Source organism: Eschrichtius robustus, chromosome 1, assembly GCF_028021215.1.
Source record: "Eschrichtius robustus isolate mEscRob2 chromosome 1, mEscRob2.pri, whole genome shotgun sequence".
NCBI classification, from domain to species: Eukaryota; Metazoa; Chordata; class Mammalia; order Artiodactyla; family Eschrichtiidae; genus Eschrichtius; species Eschrichtius robustus.
In genome coordinates, this window is record NC_090824.1 from 193,716,524 (window position 1) to 193,735,009 (window position 18,486).

General features: G+C 41.8%; 1 protein-coding gene across 1 annotated transcript in view; it reads left to right on the forward strand.

Annotated features, from left to right (window-relative positions):
• Positions 1–18,084, forward strand: part of MEIG1 (meiosis/spermiogenesis associated 1) — a 30,905-nt gene extending 12,821 nt beyond the window's left edge. Inside the window, exon 4 of the transcript XR_011076079.1 lies at positions 18,070–18,084. The gene's annotated coding sequence lies outside the window, so the exon portion shown is untranslated. The remainder of the gene's footprint in view (positions 1–18,069) is intronic.
• Positions 18,085–18,486: the final 402 nt, after the last annotated feature.

An 18,486-nucleotide genomic window follows, 5' to 3' on the forward strand; every position in this document is an offset into this window, starting at 1 on the left:
ACCAAATAGGTCCAAGATGGCGGATGAGTCAACTTCCACTAGACCTTGAGTCTCAGTAAACGCTCATTGTAACACATCAGCAAGCTAAATGACACACCCACAGGCAATATGACAGTTCCGAGGCTGACCATAAAGGTCAAAAAGTGGGCCGTGGCTCAATTCCTGGAAAGCCCTACCCCTTCCCCAAAATAGCTGGAATACTTCTCCCACTCATTAGCCCGTGAAATTACCCACCCCTATGAAGACAGAGAACCCCATACCCTGGTGCCTTTCTCACCTTCTGAGAAGATGGCCCACATGCTGTCTGTGGAGCGTGTTTCTCTCTAAATAAATCCACTTCTTACCCATCACTTTGTCTCTCACTGAATTCTTTCTGCGATGAGACAGCAAGAACCTGAGCTTCCTTAAGTCCTGAGACCAGTTGTGCAATCTAAGTTAGAATAATGTGGGTTCAAGTCCCAGTCTGGGTTTTGGCTGGGTTCGAGTCCTAGCACATGGGTGGGTTCAAGTCCCAATCTGGGTAGCACGGTTTCATAACTTCCTAAGTGTGAGACCCCCCCAGAAGCATCTCTTGTTCTCATATTCATCTCTGACCCCCGTCTCTGACTTAGGGCTCCTAAAATCCTTGTAAATTCCTAAGTGACAAGAGGACTGGAGCATCTTTTGTTCTACTGAGGCGACTCTGGGTGAGCTCCTGGATGGGGGCTGGTCACCAAAAAGATCAAGCTTGGAATTTTCAGCCCTAACCCCGCATCCTCCAGAGAAGGGAGAGGGGCTAGAAATGGAGCTAATGATCCGTCATGCCTAGTGACGAAGCGTCCGCAAAATCCCAATAGCAGAGGGTGCAGACAGCTTCCCAGGATGTGGGACAAACATCCGTACGGAGAGGGTGCCATGCCCCAACTCCACAGGGACAGAAGCTCCCGACCTTGGAACCTTCCCAGGCCTCACCCAACTTCCACGCTGGTTTCCCAGCCTCCGCTCTCGTCCCTTCCGACCCATTATCTTCACTGCAGCCAGAGTGAGCTTTCTAAACCGCAAATCTGAAAGCTGCCTTGCTGGTAAAACTCTTGGAAGTTCCCTATCATTCTGAAAATGAAGCGTCGATGCCAGGCAGTGTTCCACATGGCCCTTCATGACCTTGTCATTGTTTATTCCTTGGGCGTCTTCTCTGAAAGCTTCCAACCTCCACACCTAATTGACCTGTTTTCAGACTGTTAAGGCTTCTCATTGGCTGCATGTGGCTCTCCCCACAAGCCAGCCTGGTGCTTTTTTCCTGGTTGGCTTCCACTCTTCCTTCTTGCTCAACTGGGCCACATTTCAGAGGAAGACTTTCCTCACGGTCTCCACCGCCTCCAACCTGGGTGAGGGGTCCTTCCCCTGATAGGGCCCTTTTATTTCAGCACTTGTCACACGCCGTTTTCTCACACCTCTTGTCTCCTTACAAGACTATGAAGTCCAGGAGGCAGAACTGCCCGTGTTTATCTGTCTTTGTGTCACTTAGCACTGAAGGTCTAGCATGGATGGATGGGTAGATGAATGAACGAATAATACTAATACTAAACAAACTAGTAAGAATAGCACTGGGCTTCCCTGGTGGCGCAGTGGTTGGGAGTCCGCCTGCCGGTGCGGGGGACACGGGTTCGAGCCCTGGTCTGGGGGGATCCCGCGTGCCGCGGAGCGGCTGGGTCCGTGAGCCACGATTGCTGGGCCTGCGCGTCTGGAGCCTGTGCTCCGCAGCGGGAGAGGCCGCGACGGTGAGAGGCCCGCGCACCGCGATGAAGAGTGGTCCCTGCTAGCCGCAACTGGAAAAAGCCCTCGCACAGAAACTAAGACCCAACACAGCCAAAACTAAATAAATAAATAGATTAAAAAAAAAAAAAAAACAAAAAAAACTTAAGCAACCTAAATTTAAAAAAAAAAAAAAAAGAATAGCACTAATGACTAATAACTAACAAAACAGAATTCTATTGTTACAACTGAGGTAGAACTCTATGATATAAAGGTAGGAATAATTTATTACCAGAATAAGTTGGTAATAATTTATTACCAGAATAAGTTTTCCATTGGAAAACGGAATCCAAGTGGATTCCGAAATGGAAACTCTGGATAAATTTCTATTTCTTTTTTTTTTTTTCATTTGAAAGAGGTACACGTTCACTAAACAACATTTAGGAAATTATCCTGAGTAGGAAAAATTAAGTCACCTATGGTTTCATGCTCAAATACAAAATATATTACAATGTTGGTGTATTTCTTTCTAACCAAAAGGACTACAGCTAACATTTGAGACTCCCGAATTCTCACCGTAACCCCATATAGCACAGAGAGGTTCAGTAACTGGCCCCAGGTCACAGAGCTGGTTAGATGGTAGAGTTGGGAGATGAACTCAGCATGTTGGCTTCAAAGCCCTCACTGTACCTTTCTATTCATTCTAAACTATAGCTACCTAGACGTTTTGTATTGAGGAAAAGCTATTTTACTTTTGCTTAATTTATCTTGTTATTTTATGTCTTTCACAGAATGATTTTTTAGTGGTGTACAGAGTTCCTTTTGTTACCACACATAATCTATAAAACAAAGATGAAAACTTTAATGAAAACTGCCCTGGGGCCATATGGATACTGTCCAGCATCTTTACTGTATTGCCTTATTGCCCAGAAGGTAACAGGCAGTTTGTGGAAATCTTAGCATGATGCTTCTCAACAAGAACACAGATAAATCCTGTAAGTGAAAACTATCCCAACAGAGAAGTTTGTGACTTGCTGGTCAAAGTGCCACACACATTAGGCTTCTCACTACTGCCATTTCTGCATGAGAAGGGATTTCTGAAGGGGTTCTCAGCAGGCATGAGGTCAAAATGTTCTTAAATTCAGAGAAGTGGAAATTAAATTCCTCTCTACCTTTCTATCTCATGAGAAAAACAGCTTTCTTCATTCTGATACCTATCAAGGAAGGAAAGTATTGATCTCATTCAGCGATTTTACTGACTTTGGATTTTGTATTTAGCAAGAATAATTGCTAGAAATCAGTGGTTCCTAACTTTTTAAGGGTCATAAGTTCAGATTTCTGGATGTACTTAATCAAGATACTGGGTGACAGAAAAGGTCAAATCCTTTCCTGAGTTAAAAATCTAGGCATATAAGCATGACCGACTCCTTTTTTTTCTTTACCATTAACATATGCATAGAAAGAAAGCGGTAGAGGATAAGGAAGGAAAGAAGAGAGGGAGGAAGAGAGGGCAGGGGGAGGGGAGAGGTGTGGAGATTGTAAAGGAGACAGACAGACAGACAGACAGGGACAGGTAATGTGGAAATTTAGGGAAAGCTGCTGGCGGTGGGAGCCTGCTGGCTGTTCATCAAAGCCCCTCCTCTTAGTTAAGTGAGCTGGGGACAGATAGCCACCCATGGCCCTAAGGAGCGTATGGACCTTTTCTAACTCAAGGAGGGCTGCCCCTCCCAATAATCCTTCGCACGTGGAACTGCTAGTAGAGAAAGAGGTGAAGAAATTTTTACAGGAGCCACGGAAGGCAAGGAACTCCAAAAGAAAAGGCAGTGACGGGAGAAGGCCAAGGCCATCCTGGGGTCTAATGGTGGTGAAGGAAAGCTAGCCCGTGGCAGAGTGTGCTGAGGCCGGAAGCAGCCTGCGGCCTGCCATCTTGGTCTGGTAGGTACTCTCCACGATGGACGAATGACTTGTCATCCTGGGAGTGCCCACCCTGGGTACCACTGCAGCCGTTGCTGACACTGCAGAGTGTCTGAGGCTGTAGAGTCAGTTTTCCACTGGGAAGCCCTGAGAGTTGAAAAGCTGGGGTCCTTCGTTCACCTTGCTGGAAGTAGGAGTTGAGGAGGAGCCGGGAGAGAATGCAGCGAGGGAAGGCGCCGCACCTTCTAGGAACGCGGAGAAAAGCAACAGGAGGGAAAAGGAGGCCACAGACCAGAGAAAGCTTGGCCTGTTGGAGCAGTGACATTCCAAATCCTGGGAATGGCACCAACTACACCATCTTCCATGCCCTGTTTTTCTTCCGAGTCTAAAGCATCTCATCCTTTCTTTTTGTGGGGCTGGGTTGAGGCCCCAGGAGGAGGTACGGAGGTAGAACTGACCCGGTGGGGCGGAAGGAACCACAGGCGCGTCGCATACCATTTTCCAACTTGGCAAGTCATGAAATCGAAGAATGTCAGAACTAAAAGGAGCCTTGGAGACCGCATGGCCCAGCACCCCTCCTTTCCTCGTTCATACTGTCCTCGGATCTCACACCCATCCCCTGAGGCAGTGGAGGAAATCCAGGCCCACAGAGGTGTGTGGTTTGCCACTGCCTCAGGGTGGCTGAGATGGGAGAAGGAGCCCAGACTCCTGCAGCTCCCCACGGTGGTGTCGGCTCGGGTGGGGGAGGCCGCTAAGGAAACACTGCAGATGCACCTTTCAAGAGGCCCTCGTCTGGGGAATTCCCCGGTGGCCCAGTGGTTAGGACTCCGAGATTTCACTGCGGAGCGCGTGGGTACGATCCCTGGTTGGGGAATTAAGATCCCACAAGCCAGGAGGTGCGACCCCAAAAAAAGAAAATGTACAGTTAATCAGCCTGTTCCGGAGGCTGATTACCACTCCATCCCAGCAGACTGAAAAATCAACAGTTCTTCTGAGATCCCTAAGGGAGGGAGGCAAGGAGACAGGACAAACTGCTGCCCCCAAGATTGGAGAGACAGCTTCTGGGAGCAGAGACTCAGCGTGGAAACCTCCATGGGAGCCAGCGCTCAGGCACGAACCCCTGGACCGTAATTCACAGAGCCCTGGAGGCTACAGGTGGACAAGCCAGGGAGTTACGAGCCCAGTCACAGGGGTCTCCCACGCTTGTGTGAGTTTTACCCCCAGGAGCGCAGTCAGGTTCCCACAGTGGAGAGCGGAGAAAAATCCCCTCGTGCTTCTGGTAGAGGGAGGGGAAGAGGAATCATTTCTGAAATAGGCCAGACGTTCTGTGCTGCTTAACAAGGCCTGTCCTCAGCAGAAACTAGTCAACCAGAGCCTAAGCAGCTGGGCTACGGTCAGAGCGTAACTAACCTGGGGGAAAGAAATACCTGGCTCCAGCCCCCATTAGCCATCTGTTCACTTCTGTGACCTCACGGTCCAGGGGCGCAGGCTCACTAAAAGCCTGAGGCCGGATCACAGGACCCTGCAATGCCTCCCGCCCCACACGCCTCACCACCGCATGACCAAAGGCCTACTTACAGCAGCTCCTTTTACCCAGGACATCACGTCTGGCTATCAAGAAAAAACTACAAGGCATTCCAAAAGGCCAAAAACGCAGTTGGAAAAGATACAGCAAGCATCAGAGCCAGACGTGGCAGGGACGGTGGAATGATCGGGCCTGGGATTTGAAACAACTATGATTAATATGCTAAGGGCTCAAATGGACAGAGTAGACAGCATAGGAGAACAGATGGGCAATGTAAGCAGAGATGGAAATCCTAAGAAAGAACCAAGAAGAATCAAAAACGCTGTGACAGAAATGAAGAATGTCTTTGATGGGCTTATTAGTAGACTGGACGTGGCTGAGGACAGAATCTCTGAGCTTGAGGATATAGCAGTGGAAACCTCAGAGGCCCCCTAAACCTGAAAAGCAAAGAGAACAAAGATGGAAAAAACAGAACAGAACGTCTGAGGACTGTGGGAAAACTACGGAGAATATAATATATGTGTAATGGGAGCACCAGAAGGAGAAGAGAGAAAGAAACAGAAGAAATATTTGAAACAATAGTGACTGAGGATTTCCCCAAGTCAACAGCAGGTGCTAACCCACAGGTCCAAGAAGCTCAGAGAACACCAAACAGGATAAATGCCCCCAAAACGGCACCTTGGCAAATCATTTTCAAACTACAGAAAATCAAAGATGAAAAGAGCCAGAGAGGAAAAATTACCTTACCTGTAGAAGAACAAAGGACCAAATAATAAATAAGAACATCGATTTCCCTACATCTTTGCCAGCCCTGAAATACAACCATACTTTTTCATCCCCAACAATCTGAAAGGTAGAAGAAAATTTCACTGTAGATTTAATGTTCCTTTATTTAACCAGGAGTGGGGCTACATATCTTTTCATATGTTTATAGGCCATTTATATTTTTCCACGAATAGCTCATTCATATTCTTTTTCCATTATCCATATTTTAAAAAAATGATTTGTAGGTGCCCTTATATAAAAGCATGGATAGAACCTGTCATTTATTAAGAATTTTTACTTTGGGCACTTTAATCTCATTTAATCCTCACAACAGCCCTATGAGAGATACTACCCTCTGCTTATATTCCATTGCCTAGTTTGTTGTCTATTGTTCAGACTGCAAATACTTTACGCAGTTTAGTTTTTAGCATTCAGCTTAATTTATGGTATTTTCTCCTTTATAGACACTTAAAATTTTTATGGGGTCTAATATTTAAAATTTTCCCTTATGGCTTTACGGCTATCTTGCTTAGAAAGTCTTCCCAATTCCAAAATTACATAAGTATCCTCCTATAACCTTTTCTCTTTTAACTTTATAACTTTTGGGGGAAAATATTTAGCTTTCTAATTCATTTAGAATAAAATGCATACAGGGGGTCTACTTGGGCAGACTTCATTCCCTGGTGGCCTCTTCAGCAAATATGCAGCCCATTTCTCCTGAGCTGTCCACGGACAGTGGAGCATCTGAATGGGGCAAAGGAATGGTCCAGGAATCCTGCATGCCCACAGCTCCTGGGCCTGAAGTCTCTACATTTGGGAGGCATTGAACTTAAGCGGCCTCTTCATTGTAAGTGCTGGTCTTTACTCTGTTTGACAACAACTCTGCCCGAGAACAACACTTCTCCAAGCTGTACGGCCAAGGCAGAGAGCCAAAGGCCAAGCCCGCAGTCTGGCTGGATCAGGAGAGGCACACCCCAGCCCTCGGGGCAAACAGCAGGTGTAGGAGTCTCTGGCAACTTGACTCATATTGGAGAGATTTCAGGAGAACACACTGGATGTACTAAAAGTCACTAAGAGGGGATGCGGTGGTAGCTTTGAAGGGCAGGTTCTCAGAGAATTCGCCAATCTCATGTGTCTGTAGCACGACCACCCTGCACTCTGGCAAAAATGGTCAGCTCATTAAAAAAAAAAAAAAAAAAAAAAAGCTGGAGTCTTAAATACCTCCCTATAAAGTTGCACTTGTAGGTGGTTTTTTGAGACCCTCAGCCAACACGGTCCTGCTGAGATTGTGTCTACACCACTGTCCAGAGTGTAGGGCCCAGGCTGTGGCAAAGGGCCCTCTTCCTGAGGGGGCTTCTTGCTCACTTTTCCTCCTAATTTCCTGGCTGCCCCATCCAAGCTTCCCTTGGATTCGATACTAGTGAATCCCGGAGCTCTGTCCTTCCTCACCCATTTTCTTGTCGCTCTTAACCTGAAACCCACTGACCCTTACAGAATCTATGGGTGGGTTTGAGAGAGGGCGTCCACAACCCTCACCTCCACTCCCACAATGGCACCAGGCACCAATACAATAAATAGGCATGGGCATTTCTTCTAGAAAGAGGGTCCGCAGTACATGTCTGATATGGCGTGGAGTCTCTTACGCCTCCCCGCCTCCACTCCCAGTCGAGACCACTGTTCTCCGTTCTCTCCAGGCCTTCTCATGCCCCCCCCTTGAGGCAGACAATCCCCAAATCTACTCCCAGACACGCTCCTGGGATCCGGATCCCTACAGCCAAATACTCCCTGGAAATCCCCCCACAGATGCCTCACAGATACCTTAACAATCCAAAACTAAACACACCACCTTTCCCCCAAATCCACTCCTCCTGTTTTCTGTCTCTAGAAATGACATCACCACACACCCCGTCTGTTGCCTAAGCCAGAAAGCTGGGAGTCATCCTGTTTGTAGCTCTCCCACACTCCTCATATCTAATAAATCACCAAATCCCATGGACTCCAGGGGTGGAAGCAGCTGTGGCACACAATGCACAATGCAGAGTGTGGTGGCGTGTACTGGGGTTTCAGAGCACAGCTTCTGGAGCCAGACTGTCTGGGTCTACTCCTTACCAACATGTGTCTTTTACTCACTTAACATCTCCGTGCCTTAGTTTCTTCATTTTCAAAATGTAGATAATAATAATACCTTGGGAATTCCCCGGCAGTCCAGTGGTTAGGACTCCGTGCTTCCACTGCAGGGGGCATGGGTTCGATCCCAGGTCGGGGAACCAAGATCCCACAAGCCTCACAGTGCAGCCAAAAAAATAAATAAAATAAAATAATAATATAATTTTATAATATTTTATAATAATAAAATAACAATAATAATACCTTTATCATGTGGGGGGAAGAATGTCCACATAATTGTGAAAATTAAGACTTAATACAGGGACTTCCCTGGTGGTGCAGTGGTTAAGAATCCGCCTGCCAATGCAGGGGACACGGGTTCAAGCCCTGGGCCGGGAAGATCCCACATGCCGCGGAGCAACTAAGCCCGTGCGCCACAACTACTGAGCCTGCACTCCGGAGCCCACGAGCCACAACTACTGAGCTCACGTGCCACAACTACTGAGAAGCCACCACAATGAGAAGCCCGCGCACCGCAATGAAGAGTAGCCCCCGCTCGCCACAACCAGAGAAAGCCCGCGCGCAGCAACGAAGACCCAACACAGCCAAAAATAAATAAATAAAATAAAATAAATTTATAAAAAAAAAAACTTAATACATATTAAAAGCATGAGTGATGCCTGGCCCTTAGTAACTGTTCTTTAAGTGTTTCCTAGTGTTAGGATTACCCCAAGTATCATCCTTTCTCTCCTAGGTCATTACAAGAGCCTCCTAACTTTCTCTTTGCCATGACCTTGTAGTCAGAGCCATCATCCTGAAAGGTGATTCTGGTCAGTGTACCTTTCCATGGATTCTCATCGTTCTTAAGATCAAGTCCCAAATCTTTCAAATTGCTTGCTCACAAGGTCATTCACAATCTGTCTCCTACTTATATCCTTGCTTGTTCTTTCACCATCTTCCCATCCATGCTCTGCCCTCCATCCATATACAAATCCAAATCCTTTCAGTTTCTGAATTGACCATGCACCATCTCACTTCTGGGGCTAAGGCACCTGTTGTTCTTTCTGCCTTGTTCTCTGGCACTCCATCCTCCATGCCTTCTTTTCCACTGCCTAGCTGGTAGCTAGTCATCTTTCAGAACTTGTTTCTTCTGTGCCAGAGCCTGGCAGTGAATATTTTACATTTGAAATTATTTTAAAATCATAAGAGTAATATCTTCTTAGATACGTCTCATACATACAGTATTTAACCAAAACTGACAATTTTGCACCATACCTAGAGAATTCAGTCCATTAATATGTAATATAAAACACAGTCACTGATATTTGGGGTTTAAATCTGCTACCTTGTATTTTCTGCTTGTTTCACCTGTTCTATGTTTTTCCTTACTTTTCTCCTTTCTTTCTGATTCACTAAACATTCCTCTCTTCCAGTTTGGGTGGCATATCATGTGTTTCTGTTCTTTTAAAGACTTGCCTTAGAAATTAAAACATGCATATTTATTAAACTCTAAATTAAAAAAACCCTCAAAGATACTATAAGGAAATTCCTTTACTTGCTCCTAACATATACATTATTTTTTGTTCAATATTTAATTCCATATATATTTTAAGGCCAACTAGAAATTACAATTATTATTTTATGCAATTAATGTTAATTTACATTTGCTCACATATTTACCACTGTCTTTTTTATTCCTTCTTGCATCTCAAATCCTCCATCTGCAGTCATTTACTTTCTGCCCAAAGTATGTATTTCCTTTAAACTTTCATTTAGTGAATGTCTTCCAGGTGGCAAACTTAGTTTAAAAGACATTTGAAAATGTCTTTATTTTGCCCTGCTTCTTTTGCTTATTGAAGTATAGTTGATTTACAATATTATATTAGTTTCAGGTGTACAGCATAATGATTCAGTATTTTTGCAGATTATACTCCATTTTAAGTTATTACAAGATAATGGCTATAATTCCCTGTGCTATACAATATACCCTTGTTGCTTTCTACTTTATACACAGTAGTTTGTATCTCTTAATCCTATACCCCTAATTTGTTCCTCCCCCTTCCCTATCCCCTTTGGTAACCCCAAAGTTTGTTTTCTATATCTGTGGGTCTGTTTCTGTTTTGAATATACATTCATTTGTATTATTTTTTAGATTCCACATATAAGTGATATCATACAGTGTTTGTCTTTCTCTGTCTGACTTATTTCACTAAGCATAATATTCTCTATGTCCATTCATGTTGCTGCAAATGGCAACATGAATTTCATTCTTTTTTATGGCTGAGTAATATTCCATTGTGATATATATTATACACATACACACATACACGCACACACACATATATATCATATCTTCTTTAACTATTCGCCTGTTTATGGGCACTTGGGTTGCTTCCATGTCTTCTCAATTGTAAATAGTACTGCTATGAACATTGGGATGGATGCAGCTTTTCAAATTAGTGTTTTCATTTTTTCCAGATATATATGCTGGATCATATGGTAGCTCTATGGACAAACCTCTGTACTGTTTTCCATAGTGGCTGCACCAATTTACATTTCCGCCAACAGTGTACAAGGGATCCCTTTTCTCCACATCCTCACCAACATTTGTTATTTGTAGACTATTTGATGACAGCCATTCTGACAGATGTGATGTGATATTGCATTGTTGTTTTGATTTGCATTTCTCTAATAATTAGTGATGTTGAACATCTTTTCATGTGCCTTTTAGCCATCTGTATGTCTTCTTTGGAAAAAATGTCCACTCAGTTCTTCTGCCCATTTGTTGATTCGGTGGTTTTTTTGTTTTTGTTTTTGATACTGAGTTGTATAAGCTATTTATATATTTTAGATATTAACCCCTTGTCAGTCACATCATTTGCAAATATTTTCTCCCATTCCATAGACTGTGTTTTCATTTTGTCAATGGTTTCCTTTGCTGTGCAAAAGCTTTTAAGTTTAATTAGTTCCCATTTGTTTGTTTTTGCTTTTATTTCTTTTGCCTTAGGAGACAGATCCAATAGTTATTGCTACAATTTATGTCAAGGAGTGTTCCACCTATGTTATCTTCTAGGAGTTTCATGTTTTCAGGTCTTACATTTAGATCAATAAACCATTTTGAGTTTATTTTGTGTGAAGGACTGTTCTGATCTCATTGTTTTTTTTTGTTTTTTTTTTTTTTTAAAGATTGATTGATTGATTGATTGATTGATTGATTGCTATGTTGGGTCTTCGTTTCTGTGCGAGGGCTTTCTCCAGCTGCGGCAAGTGGGGACTACTCTTCATCACGGTGCGCGGGCCTCTCACTATCACGGCCTCTCTTGTCGCGGAGCAGAGGCTCCAGACGCGCAGGCTCAGCAGTTGTGGTTCACGGGCCCAGTTGCTCCACGGCATGTGGGATCCTCCCAGACCAGGGCTCGAACCCGTGTCCCCTGCATTGGCAGGCAGATTCTCAACCACTGCGCCACCAGGGAAGCCCCCTGATCTCATTGTTTTACATGTAGCTATCCAGTTTTCCCAGCCCCACTTGTTGGAGAGACTGTCTTTTCTCCATTGTATTTTCTTGCCTCCTTTGCTGTAGATTGTTTGACCATAGGTGTGTGGGTTTATTTCTGGGCTCTCTATTCTGTTCCATTCATCTACGTGTCTGTTTTTGTGCCAATACCATGCTGTTTTGAATACTGTAGCTTTGTAGTATAGCCTGAAGTCTGGGAGGGTGATGCCTCCAGCTTTGTTCTTTTTTGTCAAGATTGCTTTGGCAATTCAGGGTCTTTTGTGGTTGCATATGAATTTTAGGATTATTTGTTCTAGTTATCTGAGAAATGTCATGGGTATTTTGATAGGGATTGCATTAAATCTGCAGATTGCCTTGGGTAGTGTGAGCATTTTAACAACATTAATCCTTTCAATCCAAAAGTATGGGATAGCTTTCCATTTCTTTGTATCATATTCAATTTCCTTCATCAATGTTTTATAGTTTTCAGAGTATAGGTCTTTCACCTCTTTGGTTAAGTTTATCCCTAGGTATTTTGTTTTTTTGGATGTGATTTTAAGTGGGATTTTTTTTTTACTTTCTCTTTCTGATATTTCATTATTAGTGTATAGAAATGCAACAGATTTTTGTACATTAATCTTGTATCCTGCAACCTTGCTGAATTCATTTATTAGTTCTAAGTTTTTGGGTGGAGACTTTAGGGATTACTATATAAAGTATCATGTTATCTGCAAATAGTGACAGTTTTACCTCTTCTCTTCCAATTTGGATATATTTTACTTCTTTTTCTTATCTGATTGCTGTGGCTCAGACTCCCTAATAATACCATGTTAAATAGAAGTGGCAAGAGTGGGCATCCTTGTCTTGCTCTTGAATTTAGTGGGGAACACTTAGCTTTTTACCATCAAGTATGATATTGGCTGTGGGTTTGCTGTAAATGGTCTTTATTATGTTGAGATATGTTCCCTCTATACCCATTTCAATGAGAGTTGTATCATAAATGGATGTTGAATTTTGTCAGTTGCTTTTTCTGCATCTATTGAGATGATTATGTGATTTTTATCCTTCCTTTTGTTAATGTGATGTATCACACTGATTGATTTGGGAATGTTGAACCATCCTTGTTACCCTGGAATAAATCCAACTTGATCATGGTGTATGATCTTTTTAATACGTTGTTGGATTTTGTTTCCTAACACTTTGTTGAGGATTTTTGCATCTATATTCATCAAAAATATCAGCCTATAATTTTCTTTTTTGTAGTGTCTTTGTCTGGTTTTGGTATCAGGGTAATGATGGCCTCCTCAAATAAACTTGGGGGTGTTCCCTCCTCTTCAATTTTTGGATAGTTTGAGAAGGATTGGTATTGGTTCTTCTTTATATAGGTTTGGTCAAATTCCCTTGTGAAGCTGTCTGGTCCTGGACTTTTGTTTGCTGGCAGTTTTTTAAATTACAAATTTATTTTCACCTCTAGTGATCGGTCTGTTCAAATCATCTGTTTCTTCTTGACTCAGTCTTGGCATATTGCATGTTTCTAGAAATGTGTCCATTTCTTCTAGGTTATCCAATGTGTTGGCATATAACTGTTCATAGAATTCTCTTATAATGTTTTGTATTTCTGTGGTATTGGTTGTTATTTATCCTCATTCATTTCTTATTTTGTTTATTTGGGTCCTCTCTCTTTTCTTCTTGGTGAGCCTGGCTAAAGGGTTATCAATTTTGTTTATCTTTTCAAAAAACAGCTCTTGGTTTCATTGATCTTTTCTATTTTTTGATCTCCATTTTATTTATTTCCTGTCTGATCTTTATTATTTCCTTCCTTCTGCTGACTTTGGGCTTTGTTCTTCTGTTTCTAATTCTTTTAGGTGGTAGGTTAAGTTGTTTATTTGAAATTTTTCTTGTTTCTTGGGAAGGCCTGTATCACTATAAACTTCCCTCTCAGAACTGCTTTTCCTGCATGCCATAGATTTCGGAAAGTTGTGTTTCCATTTTCATTTGTCTTGAGGTATTTTCCGATTTCCTCTTTGATTTCATTACTGATTTATTGGGTTTTTAGTAGCATGTTGATTAGTCTCCTCCACATGTTTGTTCTTTTCCCATTTTTCTTTGGTAGTTGATTTCTAGTTTCATACCATGTGGGTGGAAAAAATGATTGATATAATTTCTATCCTCTTAAATATGTTGAGGCTTGTTTTGTGGCCTAGTATGTGATCTATCCTGGAGACCGTTCCATGTGCACTTAAAAAGAATATGTTTTCTGCTGATTTTGGCTGCAATGTCCTATAGATATCCATTAAGTCCAACTGGCCTATTTGTCATTTAAGACTACCGTTGCCTGATTTTCTGTCTGGATGATCTGTCCATTGATGTCAGAGGGTATTAAGGCCTCCTACTATTATTTTTTTTTCATTACTAACAGTGTTTTTATTTACAAAGAATTATTTTTATTTGGCTGTTTGGAAAACCACTAACGTTTTTCACTTTAGTAAACATTAAATAATAAACAAGATGTTATACAGTACTTTGGATAACTTCTTCCATCAGTGTAGTGCAATGTATTATTAGCACCTAAAAGTGAAATTTTCTATTATTTTCCTCTTTCATCTCCAGCTGTGCAGTTATATGACCAAAAAGGAAATGAATCATTAAAAAATGGATCTAAAGCCATATTTTATGGTCCCTACTCAAAGGCTTACTGATTTATATTCCCCCTCGGCCCTGCCTCCACCGAATTAAATGATGAAAGACGTTCTATTGTATCTATTGTCCCAAAAACAATACCATTTTGTGGGACTTGGGAGATTCCAATTGATAAGAGAAACTTATACCATTAGGTGAAGGAAAGGTCCTGGCAGTGGTGTTGGGCATGGCACTCTTTTTCTGTAGCCAAGTTAAGTTGTCACACACGTTGCAGAGGGAATGCACCATATAAATATCTCTCTCAACTTTGTTCTTTGTTATGGTCTCTTTAAAAATCTGAAATATCATCCAGTAAGCAAGTGAAAGCGTTATACCCTTACCAAGAAAAAAAATACACACCACCACATTAGGACATTATTGAGGTATTAAAATATCTGCCCATCATACTCTTGGAATAAATAGATTTTTAAATTTTGTCTTTTTTTTGTTTTTGTTTGTTTGTTTGCTTTAATACTGCTGGGTTTGCCATAAAGGGAGAGACATTTTCATGAGCTCAACATTTGGTGGTTTCCCCCTTTTGATTCCTCTCTATTAAGAAGCCAAGAGGGAAATACCTATATTAGACCTTAGCCTAGTCCAAGTTACTTAGTTCTGGAATTTTCATTACATAGTAATAGTATCAAAACATCTTTGGGGAGATGCTGTAATCTGTCACTCTACCTTAAGGTAAGAACATCTTTAACCATCTTAAATAGAAAAAATGTTATCAAAATTTTTAAAACCCTCAAAAAAATTCACACTTTTTTTTAAACAAAGGATTCTAAATGAACAGAATTAGATTCTAATTTAACAGAATTAGTCCCTGCCAGGAAAGGAACAGAGCCAGCACTGAGGTCTTCTGCTCCAGCAATTTGGGAGCAGACCCACTCCTGCCAGGGCGGTGATGGCCACGGAGCAGAAGGAAACCCTGCCTCACACCCTGTGCCGGCTCCATCTCCTCCTTCTCCAGCCACACTCCCTACCAAGAGGAGAGCTGCGGCACACACTGAGGAAGGACATGACTGATGTCCTCATAAAATCCAGCCCTCCCACAAAGGCTACTGAGAAGATCATATGGTTTCTATTCCTTAATTTGTTAATATGGTGTATCACATTGATTAATTTGTGTATATTGAAGAATCCTTGCATTCCTGGAATAAATCCCACTTGATCATGGTGTATGATCCTTTTAATGTGTTAGATTCTGTTTGCTAGTATTTTATTGAGAATTTTTACGTCTATGTTCATTAGTGATATCTGTCTGTAATTTTCTTTTTTTGTTATATCTTTGTCTGGTTTTGGTATCAGGGTGATGGTGGTCTCATAGAACGAATTTGGGAGTGTTCCTCCCTCTGCAATTTTTTGGAAGAGTTTGAGAAGGATCGGTGTTAGCTCTTCTCTAAATGTTTGATAGAATTCGCCTGTGAAGCCATCTGGTCCTGGACTTTTGTTTTCTGGAAGATTTTAAATTTCAGTTTCAATTTCATCACTTGTGATAGGTCTATTTATATTTTCTAATTCTTCCTGGTTCAGTCTCCAGGAGGTCCTCATCTCAGCACCAAGACCTGGCTCTACCCAACAGCCTACAAACTCCAGTGCTGAAAGCCTCAGGCCAAACAACCAGTAAGACAGGCACACAATCCCACCCATCAAAAAAAAAAAAAAAAAAAAGACAAAAAAAATGTGTCACAGATGAAGGAACAAAGTAAAAACCTACAAGACCAAATAAATGAAGAGGAAATAGGCAACCTACCTGAACAAGAATTCAGAGTAATGACAGTAAAGATGATCTAGAATCTCGGAAATAGAATGGAGGCATGGATCGAGAAAATACAAGAAATGTTTAACAAAGATCTAGAAGAACTAAAGAACAAACAGAGATGAGCAACACAATAATTGAAATGAAAAATACACTAGAAGGACTCAATAACAGAATAAGAGAGGCAGAAGAACAAATAAGTGAGCTGGACGACAGAATAGTGGAAATAACTGCCAGGGAGCAGAATAAAAAAAAAGAATGAAAAGAATTGAAGACAATCTCAGAGACCTGTGGGACAACACTAAATGCACCAACATTTGAATTATAGGGGTCCCAGAAGAAGAAGAGAAAAAGAAAGGGTCTGAGAAAATATTTGAAGAGGCTATAGTCAAAAACCTCCCTAACATGGGAAAGGAAATAGCCACCCAAGTCCAGGAAGCACAGCGAGCCCCATACAGGATAAAACCTGGGAGAAACACACCAAGACACACATTAATCAAACTAATAAAAATTAAATTCAAAGAAAAAATATTCAAAGGCCCTAGATGTATTTTTAATGCATTTGTTGGGGGAGGTGAGCTTTACATCCTCCCACTCCACCATCTTAATCTCTCTCAAGCCTGATTCTTCTAGTTTTCCCTGCTTAAGAGCTGTTTTGAGAATTCTAATTTGGCAGTTTTTCTTTTAGCACTTGAAGAGATTATTAGACTCTCTTCTAGCTTTCCAGTCTAACTGCTATTCCTTCCAAGATAATAGTCCATCCCCAGTTCCTCACCCTCCTGGCTTTTAATATTTGCCCTTTGTCTTTGTCTGTTTTCTAATTTCATCATAATGGACTTATATGTAGATTTCTTTCTTTTTAATCTAGTCTGCTAGGAATTTGCTAGGCATCTTTTCCCTTTGGACTGGTGGTATGTATCAGTTCTGGAAAAATCTAAGCCATTATCTCTTGAATATTGTCTTTATCTCATTCCCTCTCTTCTTTCCTCCGAAATTCCCATCAAATAGATGCTTCTACTGGTTTCCTCTTGAGGACAAAGTCACTATCACTTTTAATTGAGGATAACTCCAAATGTTGAGAAATGACACAGGACTTAAATGATGAGCCCTCAAAAAAATGTCTCTTGAGTAAATTTAAACACTCCTCTTAAGTATCATTGATCACCAGATGTGCCAAGTCAAAAATCAGATGACATCAGAAAGAAGAATATGTTTTACCTATTTCAGTTAGAAAGAGCTGAAGGAATTTAGCCTAATTTTATTGAAGTCCTGTAGCCCTCAACAATAGTCTTCAGTCATAAACACAGAAAACGGGTATCCAACCTCTGAGCGCTGATTTTTCTTGGTAGAAGAAGGCATCTTTTCCTGCATTTTATCTCATTTTCTAAGAAGTCAGTGAAATCCTAATGAGTCATCTGCGTGGTTCTTCTGAGAATTTGATTTCTCCAGGCCATTCTTACTAAGAAAATAGTCTGAGTGACAAGACGATTCCCCACCTCAGTGAACTTTATTCCATTAGTTAAGTTCCTCCAAGGGCCATGCACTGCCCTATAAAAAGTCAGGAGGCTGAGAGATCAGCCTGGCCTCCCGGGAACACTTCTGAGGTTCATAGCTGAGTAATCTGAAGACTTGACATGATTCAAGGAGCTTCTAGGAAGTAAAAGGATAAAACCCTCTAAATGACAGATCTGGGGGTAATTCTTCATTTCTTTTCTGAATATTTGCAGCTTGCGAGCTGGAAGTTGGGCAGAGCAGTGAAGCCTTTCATAGCCTTCCCAACTCCTCCTTAAGATTTAAAATTTTATAAATACCTAGAAAATGAAGACATCCGTATTTTAAAAGCAAACATCCCCTTGGACCCCAATTTTCTAGTAGGTATTGCGTGTTTTCTGCTTGGTTTCGCTGCAGGTTTGGTTACTTGCTAGAGTTTACAAATGTTGCATCTTTGTCTTTCTCTATGTTAGCTGGGGGTTCAGGCAATGGAAGCAGTTACTGGTAACTGCATGTGAACTGAGGCAGGCAACTCCAACATAACATCTGTTATGTTATTTCTAATCCATTTCTTCCCATTCTTCTTTTTTTTTTTTTTTTAAACAGAGTTTGGAGCAGTAAATACAGTCAACAGATTTAAAAGTGTGCACAAGGCTGATGAGAGGTTTTACACCCCATGTTGCTGAGACCAGCAATTCTGCACCATCTCCTCACAGAATGGACAGAAGAGATGAAGCTGGGACAGCTAGGTATGTGACTTCATGTGCAATCTGGTTCACCCCTCCCACCAGGTGCTCCGATATTCTGCATTTGGAGGTTGCCCTTTTACACTGAAAGGGGCTTCTCAGAGAAACCTCATTTGGTGGCCTTTGCCCCAAGTGCAAGGTATTGTAAAGGGCACCAACTACTCACTATCTAGAATGGTACTGACTTGGTGGTGATTTTAAAGTGAAATTGTAAATCTGTGACTTGGCCAAAACACTCGTGTGAATTAAGAGAGGTGAAGGCAAGATTCCATTTACA